The sequence below is a fragment of the Antechinus flavipes genome, chromosome 2, assembly GCF_016432865.1.
Source record: "Antechinus flavipes isolate AdamAnt ecotype Samford, QLD, Australia chromosome 2, AdamAnt_v2, whole genome shotgun sequence".
Lineage (NCBI taxonomy): Eukaryota > Metazoa > Chordata > Mammalia > Dasyuromorphia > Dasyuridae > Antechinus > Antechinus flavipes.
In genome coordinates, this window is record NC_067399.1 from 593,132,016 (window position 1) to 593,149,907 (window position 17,892).

Consider the following 17,892-nt stretch of genomic DNA (forward strand, 5'->3'; position numbering starts at 1 on the left):
CTGTGTCTCAGCTGTGAAATGAGATAGCTGCCCTCAACCTTGCTTTCTGATTGTCTGGAGGCCAAAGATGTCTCCATCACTCTCTAAGCTTTATTCCAATCTTTTTCCACTTGATTTGTTCTATATCCACATCCTCATTACCAACCAATCATGTTGATATTCATTAAACATATGAGCCTCCTAGCCCATCAAATGTCCTGCTCAAGAATTCTGAAATTCTTATTAGAACATAACCTACTATCATTCTATTTTTTTTGTTATACCTCTTTTGTTATCACCATGACCTCCAGGCACTCCATCCCTCAGTGCTTCCTAGATCCTTATCTCTGTTCTAGATTCACTTTCCTACCTTCTGTGGTCTGTACTTCACCAGTATAAACACTCCTCAAAATCCAAAGCCACATGCACTTTGTCTTATCACTGACCATTAATCCACTAGTGAGAATTTAATAATAATAGCTAGCATTTATATCATACTATGTGCCAAGCACTGTGCTAAGTGTTAAAATGTTTTACTATATGTTCAGTATAAAGAGAGGAATTCTAGACAAGGATAAATGAAATACTCCTTTCCTTCAAGGAATTTGTGTTCTGTTAAGGAAACAAATGCACACATGTTAAGTAGATAGAAAATAAGTATAAATACTAAGTAATTTGGAAATAAGTATTAGACTCTGGAAAAAAGGGCATTAATAACAGCTTCAAATAGTAAAAGCACCTTGGACAGAGGTTTAAAGGAAATTAGGGATTCTGAGGTTAGTAAAGAGTGAATTTCAGGCATGGGGACAACTAATACAAGAAAGGAGAGGATATGTAATATGTGAGGAACAGCCAAAGAAAAAGTTTGGCTGAACATGAATTCATATAAAAGAGTTACAAATAGTAAGTCTGGAAAGGTAGACTGGAGCTAAGTTATGGAAGACTTTCTATACTAAGCAGAAAAGCATGTTTTATCCTACAGGTAACAAAGCCACTAGAGTTTATTGAGCAGCAGAATGACAGGTGCTTTCAGAATGTGAATTTTACAGCTATGGAGAAGATGGATTGAAGAGGAAAGAGACTGAGGTCAAGAAAACCTATTAGAAGGCAATTAATAGTCCAAATGAGAGGAATGAAAGTTTGAATGAGTATAGTAATTTTGAATGGGGAGAGAATATAATAGAATGAAAATCCTTTATTAAGTGCTTTCTATGGGCCAGTGACTGTCCTGAGGATAAAATTTAAAAAGAGTTGAGGAATTCATATTCTAATAGCAGAAGACAATGCACAAAGGATGCTGATACTATGGAGGAATATTTTAGACAGGAAAGTTTTTGAGAGTATGGAGATGATAGAAACAAAAAGACTTAACAATCTGACTGGATTTGTAGGGAAAAGTGAGGAGTTGAGACTGAATATGAGGTTGTGAACCTGGGTTCATTATTGGAAGGGTGGTGCTCTCAAAAATAAAAAATAAATAAGGGCATTCGATAGGAGTGGATATGAAAGGAAAGAACAATTTTTTGGATTGTTTTGAACATGTTGGGAATCGGGACTGATTTTCATTGTCTGTATTCTCCCATGCACCTTGTCCAGTGGCTTCTGTCCAACTTTAAAGGTTCATGAATGTGTATAATCAGGGGATCACACATATAAAGGTAGAAGAAACCTTAGAGGCTATATAATCTAATCCCCTTATTTAAAATGTAACAGGACATTGTTGGAGACCTGTCATCTCATGGTTTATATTCCTCTCTGGTACTTTCTCAAACAATGAAATACTTTGGAACTATCTTCATCCCTTGTGCCGTCTTTCTCTGATTTGCTAACACCCTCCAGAACCTCCACATCTTATGCTGCATTCCTGACCCTCCCAAACTTTGTCTACAATGCCCTCATCTTTTCTGCCTCCCATCCCTTTTCTGCTTTTTAAAAATCATTATAACTTTTTATTGACAGAACATATGCATGGGTAATTTTTTTTATAACATTATCCCTTACCCTTACTTCTATTCTGACTTTTCCCTTCCCTCCCTCTGCCCCTTCCCTAGATGGCAAGCAGTCTTATACATGTTAAATATGTTATAGTATATCCTAGATACAATATATGTTTGCAGAACCGTATAGTTCTCTTGTTGCACAAGAAGAATTGGATTCAGAAAGCAAAAATAACCTGGGAAGAAAAACAAAAATGTAAACAGTTCACACTCATTTCCCAGTGTTCCTTCTCTAGGTATAGCTGATTCTGTCCATCATTGACCAATTGGAACTGAATTAGATCTTCTCTTTGTCAAAGAAATCCACTTCCATCAGAACACATCCTCATACAGTATATTGTTGTTGAAATCTATAATGACCTCCTGGTTCTGCTCATTTCACTCAGCATCAGTTCATGTAAGTCTTTCCAAGCTGTTCTGTCCAATTTTATCATTCCTGCTAGTCATTTCTTACAGAACAATAATATTCCATAACATTCATATACCACAATTTATTCAGTCATTCTCCAATTGATGGACATCCATTCATTTTCCAGTTTCTAGCCACTACAGAAAGGGCTGCCATAAACATTTTGGCACATACAGGTCCCTTTCCCTTCTTTAGTATCTCTCTGGGATATAAGGCCAGTAGTAGCACTGCTGGATCAAAGGGTATGCAGAGTTTGATAACTTTTGGGGCATAATTCCAGATTGCTCTCCAGAATGGTTGGATTCATTTACAACAATGTATCAGTGTCCCAGTTTTCCCACATCCCCGCCAACATTTATCATTATTTTTTCCTGTCATCTTAGCCAATCTGACAGGTGTGTCAGAGTTGTCTTAATTTGCATTTCTCTGATCAATAGTGATTTGGAACACTCATATGAGTAGAAATAGTTTCAATTTCATCACCTGAAAATTGTCTGTTCATATCCTTTGACCATTTATCAACTGGAGAATGGCTTGATTTCTTATAAATTAGAGTCAATTCTCTATGTATTTTGGAAATGAGGCCTTTATCAGAACCTTTAACTGTGAAATTGTTTTCCCAGTTTGTTGCTTCCCTTCTAATCTTGTTTGCATTAGTTTTGTTTATATCAAATTAAAAAGCCTTTGTACAATCAAAATTTTCTATTTTGTGATCAATAATGATCTCTAGTTCTTCCTTCCTCTTCCACAAGTCTGAGAGGTAAACTATCCTATGTTCCTCTAATTTATTTATATTTTCATTCTTTATGCCTAAATCATGGACCCATTTTGATTTTATCATGGTGTACAATGTTAAGTGTGGATCCATGCCTAATTTCTGCCATACTAATTTCCAGTTTTCCCATCTGCTTTTCTTTTTAATGTGTTTTCTTTCCCCATTATAATGTAAGTTAATGAACGCAGGAACTATCTTTCTATTTAGCTCTTAGCATAGTGCCTAAGCATTTAATTTCCCAAAAATGCTCGTTTTCATACCTTTTTGACTTGTATGTATACCCCAATATTTATCTGCTTGAGTTCCTGGAAAGTCACAAGGTTGAAGTTGAGGATCAAGAACTCTCCCTTAAGAAGGTCACATCAGATGGATCAGTTATAACAGACAAAGAAATAATAAGACTTGATGAAAAAAGAGGAGGGAGGGAGGAAGAAGTGAATGTTGAAGACAAATGATGAAGACATGAAGAGATGAAGATAGTCACCAAGCTATGTGGAAGACAGAGGGAACATCCAATAAATGTGACTAAAGCCATTCATGCTCCTAGATCCAGAACTGGTAAATTTACATTTTCCTGTCCACTCCTGCTGGTTCTCTCACTTGCAAAAGAAATAAGCCTGTTTCTTGATCCATGTTTTTAAAAGAATAATTTGCTGGAAAATTGTTTGTGGCAGTCCTTTTTGTAGTGACAAGAAATTGGAAACTGAATGGATGCCCATCAATTGGAGAATGACTGAATAAATTATGGTATATGAATGTTATGGAATATCATTGTCTCTTATAAAACAACAGGATGATGTCAGAGAGGCCTGGAGAGACGTACATGAACTGATGCTAAATGAAATAAGTAGGACCAGGAGATCATTATATACGGCAACAAAAAGATTATACAATGATCAATTTTGATGGACATGGCTCTCTTCAACAATAAGATGATTCAAACCAGTTTCAATTTTTCATTGATGAAGAGAGCCATCTACACCCAGAGAGAGAATGTAGGAACCGAGTATGGTTCATAACATAGCATTTTCACTCTTCTTCTTATTTTTGCTTGCACTTTATTTTGCTTCTCTTTTTTTCTTGTGTGGCACGATAATTGTATAAATATATATATACACATATTGGATTTAACATATATTTCTACCATATTTAACATATATTGGACTACTTGCCATCTAGGGGAGTGCGTAGGGAAAGGAGGAGAAAATTGGAACACAATTTTGAAGGGCTAATGTTGAAGAATTCTCCATAATTATGTTTTGAAAAATAAAAAAGCTTTAATTTATAAAAAAAAAAAAAAAAAAAAAAAAAGGAGTAATTTACTGGGACAGCTAGTGACCCAGTATCAGTCCTGGAATCAAAAGGAATCGAATTCTCAATCACTTGACAGTTAATAGCTGTGTGACTCTGGAAAGTTACTTAATCCCAACTAGCTCAGGATGAAAAAAAGAAGTGATTTACTTTCTATTTGTTTCTTAGAGGAAAGAAAGGTTAACCATAGCGTTGCTGAACTAAGCACTTCTTATGCAGCCAAAGAAAAGACTGGAAGATGACCGGGAGCGAGAAAAACAGATTGTAAAAATTACCTTTACTTTCATGTATGTATTTTCTATGGGGCAATTCCCTGGTTAGTGCTTCAGAACTATAGATGAAGTTATTGATTCATATTTTCATTGCTTCTCAAAAACAAAGAAAACATGGATCTAGACTAGAACAAAACAAATTCACCTTAGAAGTACTAATGGGAAAATAATTTACAAGCTATCTGGGAATTAATTTTTCTGAAATTACCACCTTAAACATTTCCCCTTTTCCCGATGTGTGAAGAAAAATCTTTCCTCAAAGGGATAACAATGAAAGCCTCAGGGATATGCTAAGGGAAAGCCAGAGGGAGAAAGTTAGGTCTGTGTGGCTACCTTTGGGAGAGTAAATGCTACACAGAATTCATTACCTTGCTTCCCACAATCACATTTGTAACATTCTAGTGAATGCAAGGATTCCGCACTTCTTGGAGCATCCTGAAGACTCAAGAACTATTTAAATATGCCACATCTGAAATCACAGCTGGCGAAAATATGTTATATGCCTCAATATTTTATTGCTGCCTGTAGGTCTACTTGGTATCGGTGATTTAAACTGGGAGTGAAGGAAGAGCGGTGAACGACCATTTCTTGCCAATTATCATTGACAATTCTCTAGCCAGAAATGATACAGAGTAAAGGGAATCCACTTTATCTGCCGAGATGGAAAATTTCACCCCCAAAGGATCCCATGCTTTCTTAATTTAAGGCTTTCAAGGGGAAAAACGTCACCCTAGAATGACTGAATGGTAGTTTTCCGGGCTACGAAGACAGTTTCAAAAACTTTGAGAGATAGTAAAAAATAAACAAAAACACCGGAGTGTGGCACTCAGTTCATAAACTTAGCAACCTAAGAACCACCAGGTACCTATAGTGCCTACCAAGGAAACTAGAGTAGTCATAGATGGGTGTGGAGTAGAAAGGAAAGGGCTCCTTAAGCGTGGCTAGACCTGTAAGTAATGAGGGTCCAAGCCACAACTCCAGGGCCCCGGAGAAGTTTCCCTCCCACCTCTGTGACCGCGGGAAAGAGAGTTGGCTTGCTAATTGTAGACAAAAGTCCGCGGCAGGAAAGGAAGCTTCTAGTTGGTGAAAATGGAAAGGAGGCGGGGAAAGTTATTTGCAATCCTAATAGGAAGACGAATTACCTCTCATTCCTCTAAACCCCACCCCACCCACAGCTCTCCAACCAAAAAAAAAAAAAAAAAAAAAAAAAGGTGGGGACGGGGGAATACTGCAGTGGAGGGCCTACGAGTGAAGGGGGTCGAGTGCGAACATTTCCACCTGGAGATTGAGGAGAGATGGACTAGGTGCCCGAATGAGGATATCTTTGTTTGACTGAGGAGGAACTAGAATCCCGCCTCAATCCACCCACAAGCTCGGAATCATTGTCAACCCGTCCTACCTGAGCGGGACAGATGTACTCAGCCAGGGGAGGGGAAGCTTACGATCTCCTGCTCCGCCTCCCAACACACCCCTCCCCTTTCTCAGAGGAGAGGGAAAGAGAAGGAGCGATCCCGGCCAAGCGGGGGTGGGGAATGGGAAGGACAGCTTTCTTCTCACCTGAAAGGGAAGGAGTGAGGGAACCTGCAGCCGCTTTTGCTAACTGCGGGGAAACGGATCCTCACAGCCCAAGAACCCATTCCTGGGGAAGGCATCCCTAGTGAGGCAAGGTGGAAGGATCCCGGGGCGACACTCCTGCCCCTGCATCTCCCGGGCTTCTCTGGAGGACGAAATTAAGAGGTTATTTGTCTCTCGCAGTCGAGCTCCCTCCGGGGAACCCGTAGGTACACTTGAAGGGCTCTAGCTGTAACGGTGGCGTCGGGTCCCCCTCCGGCCGGCGCTTCGAGTGGCTTAAGGTAGGTGTGAGTTCAAAGAGTCTCTGAGCTAGGGCTGTTCGTGAGCTATTCGAATTTGGAAACGAATTCTTTGTACAGGTAAATTACAGCTGTTCAGTTCTCTCTCTTCCTCTGCCTTCAGTGGTTACCTCTTAACTTGGATTTGCTCTGAGGGTCCCCTGTATCGGGAACCCTTAAACTTGGCTTTGATAAGGAAGACGCCGACGGAGTGTTCTCCCAGGGGAGCAGGGAGCGCGGCAAACAGGGAAGGTCTCTTTTCATACGATGTTGGAAGGTAACAATTGCGAGGTTTATGACTGTACCCTAGTTAATATCTTCATATATAAACCGAGGCCCTTACGCTGCGGAAGGAGGTCAATTTTACACAGCTGTGATGCTACTCTGTCTCTTAAATCACCTGCAGCTGAATTTTGGAGAAAAAAAGTTGCTCATTGTTCACAAATCCCCGACTTCAGGCAAAAATAGAAGAAAGCACTCAGGCCCTTTGTTAATTGAAATATAGGCAGATCTTGATGTTTTTCCTCGATCTTCTCATAGCGTTTGTGCCACATGATTTAATTTAAAAAAAATTGACAACTTTGATTAGTAAATTGTGCAGCATGTTTCATTGGAAAACGCTCTGAGACTGGAAGCAAAAGACCTAGACTTGCGTCCTAGCTATGCCACTTTTAAATGCTGTGAGCTTTGGACAAGTTAAATCACTTCCTTCAGCCTCAGTTTCCTTATACATAAATACGTAAATAACTAAGACCGAGTTGTCTTGAGAAGCAAATGTGAAAGTGGAACTATATAATTATACAGTAAAACTATATAAACAAATTTACTTCACAGGTTTGTTGTGAGGAAAGTGCTTTTGAAAACTAAAATATAAATATGATTATTACCAAATAATACATACTATATAAATGAGTTATATTCCACACGTTATGATCCAGAAATATTTCGGAAGGGCATTTTTTTTACTATTGTTTTTTGCTTCTTGTTGTTACTTTAATAATGAGAGGCTCATATTTACTGTGCAAGATTAAAAATCTAGGGAAAAAGTGTTTTGTTTGAATTGGAGATTGATATTTCTTTGAAGCCTATTTTAGTAACAGCTTTTTTTTTTTGCATGACATAATTATGATTTCATAGAAATGAAAGTCAGTCTCTAATCAAGTGCTCTTCTGTGTGACAGATGAGAAAACTGAGGCCCAGAGAAGTTAGCTAAGTACTTGCCCTAGGGTCAGACTGTTAGGAGGTAGAAGGGATAGAGGCACTCAGTACTCTGTTTCTCGTTCAGTGTTCACTGTACAATTTAGTTTTGTTTGTTTAGAACTTCTAAACAATTTTTAAATTTTATTTGTCTTCAGGGATTAGGTGGATACTGAAATAACACTGGAAATATGCAGTTGAAAATGAAAAAAAATTTTTTTTTCCATTTTCAGACTACTTGGTTCTGTATCTGGAGTTGTTTTCTCAGCCCCTCTTTTTCTCCCAGTTTTCAGGGAAAAAATTCTGATCTAGAAGTCAGGAATCCTGGAATCTAGCACTGGTTGTGTCATTAGCTATCTTTCAGACCTCCAGTAAATCACTTAATCTCTAAAGTCCTTGAGGATAGAGACTGTATCTATCTATTTATCTATGTATTTATGTATCTGACTATTTATCTATTTGGTATCTAGGACAATGGTTGGCACATAATAGTAGGTGCTTAATAACACTGGTTGATTGATTGTCTAAAGCTCTTTGGGCCTCAGTTTACTCATTTTCCCCCTTAAATTAAAAAAATTTTAAGACAGTGAAAAAAAAAAGGTTAAAAAAAAAGGAGCTGGATCAGGTTAGAAGTGAAGGATCTAAGTCATATATGATGCAAATATCTTTTGTATTATCTCCAAAATATATGTATGTTTTGAAACAAAAAAAAAAATCACATTCCTTCTCATTTACTAAAACTAATCTATACCCATAGAGAATTAGGTGCAATCATATAAGTTTGTGGGAGTGATTCTCATTTTTAAAAATTCTTTGTATCCCAAGTACCTGGGAGAATGCCTCCAATGTACTAGTAACCTCTAAATAAATGTTTATTAAATTGAAGAAAAATGTTGTATTCCTTCATTTAAATGCCTTTATTAAAGTAATTATAAACATATTTTAATTATTTTGTGTGTCCATTATAGTAAAACTCGATATTTTCTTTAGCTTCAATTTTTCTTTCCAAATGATTGTCTGTTATCTCAGATCTCAGGGTCTTGTTGACCCAAGTTAGTGAAAATGTTAATTCGTAATATGCTTTCCTGTTTCAGGAGACCAGTTTTAAACATTGGATTTATTTTCTGAATTTTGCTAAACTTGTTTAAAATCCCAATTTAGTTTAACAAACTAAATCAAAGCTAGGAAATCATTCAATAGAAAGCCAGTAGTCATTATCAAAAATTACTCCCCAGTTTTTATTTGTTTAGATTAGACAGATTATATTAACTATCTCAAAGGTCTAGCCCTAAAATTCTGTAACCCTTGATCTTTGAATGATTTCACTAAAAAAAGTTTGCTAGTTCCCAACAAAGCAGCCAGCAGTCAAATACAAACGTTTACTAAATACTATGTGCCAGGCACTGTACTGTGAATCCAAATACGTAAAATGAGATTGCCTCTACCCTCAATGAACTTATATTCAACTGACATTATATCCCTGTCTCTCATAACTTACTAGGAAAATGTTTTTTAGCCAAAAGGCAATGAATAGACAACTATGTTTTTTGCTCCAACTATGGTCAGAAGAATTCACCAGCAAACCAGTCTGGTTGGATAACTATGACCTAAATAGGGATTAAAAAAAAAATCAAGCTTCTTTTTCCCTTTGGTCACATTTTAAAATCTTGTATTCTTTCACATGTACAAAACATTAATTTGCTATAACTTTACATGTTACATTCTGGGAAATTCCTTAAGTTAGTCAACAAGCATTTCTTAAGTTTTATGTTTCAAACACTGTGCTAAGTACTGGGGATTCAAAGAAACACAAGAAAACCATTTTTATCCTTTAAGAGCTCACATTTTATGGGACATGCAACATGGGAACAATTATGTACATATAAGTTATATACAGTGTAAATGGGAGGTAATCTCAAAAACAAGGACTGAGGAAGGGAGAGGAAAATGGACAGGCCTTTTGGAGAAGGTAGGATTTGAGTTGTCTTTTTTTAAATTATGTTTTCCCCCAATTACATGTAAAGACCATTTTTTTTAAGGGATGCTAGATGATGCAGTGGATATAGCACCAGCCCTGAAATCAGGAAAACCTGAGTTCAAATCTGATCTCAGACACTTAACAAGTCTGTGCTGTGTGACCTTGGGTAAGTCACTTAACCCCAATTGCCTCAGCAAAAAGAAAAAAAAGAAAGGGAGAAAAAAGACAATTTAAAAAAAAATTTTGAATTCCACATGTTCTCCTCTCCTTTCCCCGTCCCCTCTTTGAGATGGTAAGCAATTTAATATAGGTTATACATGTGCAGTCATGTAAACATTTCCATATTAGTCATATTGTAAAAGAAGACAGACCGCCCCCCCCAAAAAAAAAAAAAACACAAAAAATAAAGTGGAAAAATAGTATGTTTAATTCTGCCTTCATTCTCTATCAGTTCTTTCCCTGGGTATGAATAGCATTCGTCATCATGAATCCTTTGAAATTGTCTTGGAGCTTTGTATTGCAGAAAATAGCTAAATCATTCACAGCTGATCATCATACAGTATACTGGATACAATGTTCTCCTGGGTGTCTCACTTCACTTTTATCAGTTCATGTAAGAATTTCCAGGTTTTTCTGAATGGAGTTGAGTCTTTAAGGAACATGGAGTCAGTCAACAAACATTAATTTAATAGCTGCTATGTGCCAAACACTATGCTAAGAACTAGGGATACAAATAAAGGCAAAAGACAATTTTACTCCAAAGGAACTCGAAGTCTATAATGGAAGGAAGGCATTCCAGGCACCAGGGACAACCAATAAAAAAGAATTGATTTGGAAAAGAGAAAGAACATGGAGTCTTGTGTTTGAGGAACAGCAAGAGGACCTGCATCTCTGGATTGTAGAATACAAAAAAAAAAAAAAAGAACAAGACTGAAAGCAGATTGTGAAGGACTTTAAAAACCAAACAGGATTTTAAAATGTATTTCTGGATAGAATAGGGAGCTACTAGAGTAAAGAAGACAGATAGTATATTTTACCATACTATATTGTTTTTACCATTTTTAGTATAAATTTACAATATAAATATTTACTATATTTATCGTTTTGCCACAGGAAAATTGATGTAAAAGGTCTAACTATAGATCTCACTTCAATTCAGCCATTCATTAAATACCTACTGTGTTCCAGGCATTATTCTAGGGATAAAAAGACAAAAACTAGAAAAGATATTTGCCTTTATGTAGCTAGAATCCTATTGGGATCTTATAAAAAAGGATTTCTAGACTAAGGTTTCTTAATTTGTCATCCAATGACCTTTCCACCCTACTTCATTACCTCCCTACTGTATTACCTCCAAAAATTGTAATTGTGAGTAAACGTTTAGCTACAACATTAAAACACATACACACATATAGAAAGGAATTTGGTTTCAAGTAACCAACATTGAGACCCTTGTTAGTTGGAAATCATCTAGTCAGCACATACAGTGATAGGTTTACAAGAATAAGCCCACAGTCTCCTATTTGTATTGTTTGCATAGCTGTTTTCCCCAAGTTGTACAGGTTTGGATACAAAGTGAGGGGGTCCTTCTTACTCTTTTAATTCTTACTTATTAGCCACTGTGGTACTGAAAAGGCCCAAGATCTTATTTTACAAATTCTATTCTTGAATGCTACTTGAAATGAAGCCAAGAGTGAAAAGCTTCCTGCTGGAGGATAGAAGGCTAATTGTTAAGGATTGATGCTTGATGGAAGATGGTAACCCTGGGCTCTGTCCTGATTTTCAAGGCTCCCTATTAAGGCATCGACTATTCCATATAAATAGCTCAGATTACTATCCACCTGCCTCAGAGAATATTGCCAAAATGTGATCTAAGATTTTTGGGTTGGGATTGGCTTTTTTCCCCCTTAAATTTTTAAGACGGTGAAAGTGGTTTCCAGTTTTATCTCTATCTTTCTTTTAAAATCCTTCCTGTACCTGTTCCCTTCAATTTTACTTCCTTTCATAGATTAGAAGGCATGTATTAAGCTTCCAAATATCCTTGAGTGTTTGCCAGTTAAATCCATCTTTTTCAAAAAGGGCTGTTATTCTGCCTTTGTTTCATCCTGTGTCACAGGAAATGCTAACCATTGGGATGGATTCAAAATTCAGATTTCTATTGAAGAATTGATCTACCCATCTTCAGTCCCAGTCTCAGCCAACCTTGTTTGAAATAGACATTCTTAAGGACAGAGAAAAGGGAAACTGAGGCAACTTGGGGCAGTAAATAAAGTGCTAGGCCGAAATTAGGAAGACTCATCTTCCGGAGTTCAAATGTGGCCTCAGATGCTTACTAGCTATGTGAACCTGGATATGTCACTTATTCCTATAGTTTCCTCATCTATAAAATAGCCGGAGAAGGAAATGGCATACTGTACCAATATCTTTGCCAAGAATATTCCAAAAGAAGAAACAAAGTACAGGATACAACTGAAATGACTAACAACAACAACAAAAAGAGAAATTATGAGGATACTGTTCTATTTATTTTTTCCAAAGAATAAGAATAATTCTTCATAGAGATGTAAAATTTTAGAGTTGAAAAAGGATCTTAAAGATTATCCATCACCAGTCATGCTATAAATAAAAAAAATGAGCCCAAATAGAATAACTTGACTAGAATCTTGTGGATATTAAGTGGCAGAGCTGAGACTTGAAATTAGGACTCCAGTCATCTTATTTCTGAGTGCTTTTTCTCTCTTATCACCACCAGAGTGACAAGAGTAATGATTTCTATTGAATTGAATCAACTCCATATCATCATAAAAAGCAAATTATTGCCGGAAAATAGAGATCAGCTTCCTGCCCTTTTTAGGCAGATCACCGTTCCCTGCCTTGTTAAAAAAAATTCAGTGGGTGTGTGTTAATCTTTTAGAGTTCTGTGACTAAGGCATTGGAGTTTTTGGCAGGACTAGAGCAGGGGGGAAATCTGCCAAATGGAGTGTCTGCATGCAAGGTAGTTGATTTCTAACTGGACATTGTTCTCCAGCTGTTATTGTCCCATTTCAATTTAAACCTGGCTTTTAGTCAAAGCAAATTCATACATTTTAAAAGATTTTTCTGTGATATCTCCTTTTTTCTTTTCTCAGAGAGAACTGGGTTTCAAAAGGATTTCTAGTATCATTATTTTAAAGAGTTTGAGGAAAGAATCATCATTTTGCAAAAGAGAAAAAAGAATCTGCACAAGTCCTGTTAGGTCAGATTTACCATATTATTTGTATTGATAATATAATTTTAAAGTTTAATGAACTTGTAATTCATGATCTTATTTGCTGAAGGAAAATATTAGTTTTTCATTCGGTATGCTAATTCTTATGAGTGACTCATCCATTTCATTAATTCAACAATTGTAATCTGACAAACATTAACTATCTACCTAATCATGGGGAGGAGGAAAGGGGAAGTACAAGGAAGAAAATTAACAATGATCTCTGCCCTCAAAAAAATCTTCATACCTAATGGGGATGATTCCTAAGTAAGTATAAGTTAAAATGTGATAAAGGCAAAGGGAGGAGCCATATAAAGTGCTATAAGAAAATATGAAGGAAAAGCCACTCTGAACTGTAGGTAAATGAGAGAAGGTATGTAGAGAAGGTGGTACCCAAGTTGTTACCACAACAAATTGATGGAGATAAGGAGAAGGTGTGTTTGAAGCATGGGAGATAGCTCATTGGGTAGGGAAGGGGGAAAATCAATGTCATATGAAAACAAAAGGCATCAGTAAAATATTTTGGGAACAAAAAGCTGCTACTATAATAGTCTACATAAGAAACGATAAGAGTTTGAACCAGTGTAAGTTTGAACCAGAAAAAGAGACTGACAATTAAAAGCTTTATTAAGCAAGTAGAATGATGGGCGCTAGAAAAACAAAAAATATCTCTCCCCATGGAAACAATCTTTGCCCTCAAAGAACTTGATATTTTGTAGGAGGAGATAATATGTACACATAGATTATGGAGGTTGAATGGAAAGATTTGGCAACTCTGGATGTGAAGACTGAGAGTCAGGCTTTAATCCTTATTTATATTTAGTGTTTAAATCATGATATAAAGAACTTAAATACAGGCTCAGAGTCAGAATATCTGGTCCATGTCCAAGTTCTTAGATTTAATAGCTCTTTGAATGTGGAACTTCTTTAAGCCTCAGTTTTCTTATCTGCAAAATGGGGATAAATAGAATACTTACCCCATGAGTTCATTGTGAGGAATGCACTTTATGAACTATAAAGTGCCATGTAAATGTAAACTATGATGATTATTTTTAAGATATGTAGTTTGTTTTCTGTATTCGAAATAATAAAATAGAGTTAGCATGTTATAAAGTAGAGAGAGCTTACTTTAGTATCAGAAAGAACAAGGTTCAAATCCCACTTCTGACGTAGTTTCATAGATTTAGGATTGGAAGAGATCTTAGAACCCATCAAATTCAATCCTTCATTTTACAGAGGAGGAAGCTGAGAAGGAACCTTTAAGTGATTTGCCTAGGGGCATACAGCTAGTATCTTAGTCAGGATTTCTTATATATTTTTAATAATCATTTCTCATGATTTCATGAAGGGCATTCTTCATGATCTCACCTGTCTCTCTGTAGTCTTGGATAAGCTGCTTTTAGTGCCTTTTGCAACTTTCTTTCTTTCTTTTTAATTAAAGCTTTTTATTTACAAAACATATGCATGAGTAATTTTTCAACATTGAACCCTTGCAAAACCTTCTGTTCCAAATTTTTCCCTCCTTTCCCCCACCCCTTCCCCTAGATGGCAGGTAGTCCATGTTAAATATGTTAAAATATATGTTAAATCTTATATATATATATATATATATATATATATATATATATATATATGTTTATATAGTTATTTTGCTGCACCAAAAAAAAAAAATGGATCTAGAAAGAAAAAAAAAAAAAAAACCTGAGAAGGAAAACAAAATGCAAGCAAACATCAACAGAAAGTGTGAAAATGCTGTTGTGTTCCACACTCAGTTCCCACGGGCCTCTCTCTGGGTGTATGTGGCTCTCTTCATCACTGAACAATTGGAACTGGTTTGAAAAATCTCATTGTTGAAGAGATTGGCAACTTTCTATAAGCTCTTAGAAACTGATGTGATTTAAAAGAGGATGTTCCTCTCTGCAAGCTCCCAACAGCAATGAAATCCCAGGTCTTGTTTAAAAAACAAAAACAGCTTTTTTTTTGTTAAAAGTTTAAAAAGAGGCACACAAGACTCTGAATTATCTTGATGTGGATAAACACTGACTGAAATCAGGAAAACAAGTTCAAAAATCATCTCATTTATTTTCTGTATGATTCTGGGCAAATCTTAACCTCTGCTTGCTTCAATTTCCTTGTCTGGAAAATTAGGGTGGGGGTGGAGGGGTGGAGTGTGATAAGAATATCTATTCCCCAATGTTGCTCCCAGGAGCACATGAGAATATTTATAGAGCACTTAGCACAGTTTATAATAGTTATTATTTATCACCTGAAACATAATAGATATCACAAAAATCTTAGCTATGATGATGAGTATAATAGATTAAATCCATTTCTCAAATTGGTCCCACTGGACACTAAGAACTAAAAAAAAATAAAGAGCCAGTGCTTTAAGTTTAGGCTGCCTATGGACATCCTTTTCCTGTGTTTTTCCTTCCTAAAATGGCCCATCTTCCCTTTTTGTCAGATACTTTCCCGACTCCTAGAGGGCAAGTGGGGACTTGTTCAGGCATCTGCTGTCTTATGCTGGAGTTCATAAAAAGAAACTTTTTTTGGGGGGGGGGGGGAGGGAGAGTATTAGAAAAATATAATTTTGTCTTTCTGGAATATTGAGACTGAAAGTTCTGAGGGAATATAGTAATTGCCTGGACCAGCCAGGGTCTTAACCTTTCTGTTATTTCTGTTCTCTTTTCTTTTCCCTTTGATCGTATTTGGGGAACTCTTGACTACCTGGCTTGCAATATTAGGTGTCAGATTTTCTCTTTGATCATGCAGAGTCTTGAGCCTTTCTTGTCATCTGAGGCCGGAAGATCCCAAGACAGATTCCAAACCAATCAGGACTTGAAGCTCAATTTGTTTCAAAAACATCTTGAAATCAGAGGAGGAGACACCATTATGTTTAGTATGATAAAATAGGCAGAGTAATCCATGATAGTTTCCTTAGTGAGAATAGTGTGAGTTAGCAGAATTTTAGAACTAGAAAGGGACAGTAGGAATAATTTAACCTAGAATTCTTTTGTGCATGTAGATTTGTGGTTTAGCGATGAGAACAGAGAGACAGGGACATCTGGTTTAAATCCTCATTCTACTTTTTTATATCTGTGTGATCTGGAGCAAGTACCTTGTTTCCTCTCTGTAAAATTAGGAGTTTGATTATACTAGCTTATCTCCAGTGGTCTGTTTATATCTAAAGCCTATAAATGAAACCCCAAAGAAAGAGTGATTTAGATGTCATCCTTGATTTCTTACTCTCATCCCTACCCCAGCCCCCATTTCCAGGGTGTTGCCAAATCTTGCTGATTTTGCCCATCTATATTCCCTTGTCTTCTCTGTCGCTTCCACTCCTCTGATGCAGGCCCTCATCACTTCATTTCACTGGTTGATGTCTCTATTTTGAGTCTCCCCACTTCAGTCCATCTTCCTCTTAGCTACCAAAGTGATCCTCCTAAAAATGTTAATCTGATCACGTCACCACTCCCATTTAATAAATTCTGGTGACTTTCCATTACTTCCAAGGGAAAATATAACGTCTTTGGTTTGATTTTTAAAGTCCATAATTTGACCCTTTCCAATTCTCTTATACTTTGCACCCCTCTACGCACTACTTAAGTCAGTGAGACTGACCTCATTCTTTCTTATAAAAAACACATTATTTCTTGACTCTGGGCATTTTTAGTGAGTATCCTCTGTGCCTGGACTGCCTCCTTAGTTTCTCTCCTTAACCCTTCCTTCAACTTTTCAACTTTTCTTGTCCCCCTTTAATACTAAGTGCCTTCCTCCTCAGATTAGTTCCTTTCTATCCCGTATACATCTTGTTTTTAGATAGTAATTTATGTTATCACATCCTTTAGATTGTTAACTATTTGAGGACATGGACTATTTTTGCATTTCTTTTTATCTCACTGCTTAGTATACAGCCTGGCATATAGTAGAAGCTTATTCTTTTTTGTTATTGTTTGTTTCCCTTGTAATCAGTCTTTTTTTTTATTAAAGCTTTTTATTTTCAAAATATATGTATAGATAATTTTCAACATTCACCCTTGAAAAATCTTTTGTTCCAAATTTTTCCCCTTCCATCCCCCACTCCCTCCCTAAATGGCAAGTAATTCAATATATGTTAAACATGTGCAATTCTTCTATACATATTTCCACAATTATCATGCTGCACAAGAAAAAAAAAATTAGATCAAAAAGGAAAAAAATGAGAAAGAAAACAAAATGAGAAAAAAAAAACAAAAGAAAACAAATAGCAAAGGGAGTGAAAAATGCTATGTTGTGATCCATACAAAGTTCCCACAATCCTCTCTCCGGGTATAGATGGCTTTCTCCATCACAAGACCATTGGAACTGGCCTGAATCATCTCATTGTTGAAAAGAGCCATGTCCATCAGAATTGTAGATGTTTATTTTTTATTTAAAGATATACAACTTTTTAGTGACAGGCCTGATTAGATCTTCTGACTCCTAATTTTGTGGTTTTTCTGTTACACTATTGGGCAGACATTTCTCTTTATACTTCCTTGTTGCAGGAGATTAAGAAATTATTCCCAAGTGGTTTATTGGAGCATGAGTTTGAAGCTTGGATCTTAAGCTCTAACTGCTGAAAGCTCTATTAACCCATATGATCTGACAATGTTTATTCTTTCTTTTCATGCCTTGTCTTTTCTCTTTTTCCCCTTTCATTCCTTTTATCATTTTGCCCCCTAAGGTTGGGAGTGATGACAAATAAGAGGAGGGACACTTTGCTCAAATCTCATGAAAGCTTGTCCATCATTGTTTGTCCCCTTTGAAGGGCAACTCGAATTTCATGCAACTCACAACTTCTGGAAACTTTCTTTCTCCCTCCCCTGGAATCATTTGTTCCAATTGGAGGCACTAGA

At 36.5% G+C, this 17,892-nt stretch overlaps 1 protein-coding gene across 2 annotated transcripts in view; it reads left to right on the forward strand.

Annotated features, from left to right (window-relative positions):
• Positions 1 to 5,928: 5,928 nt before the first annotated feature.
• VWA2 (von Willebrand factor A domain containing 2) overlaps positions 5,929 to 17,892 on the forward strand; it is a 53,143-nt gene continuing 41,179 nt past the window's right edge. Inside the window, exon 1 of one of the 2 annotated variants that reach the window (XM_051981479.1) lies at positions 5,929 to 6,596. The gene's annotated coding sequence lies outside the window, so the exon portion shown is untranslated. The remainder of the gene's footprint in view (positions 6,597 to 17,892) is intronic. The other variant, XM_051981478.1, reaches the window with a different exon arrangement.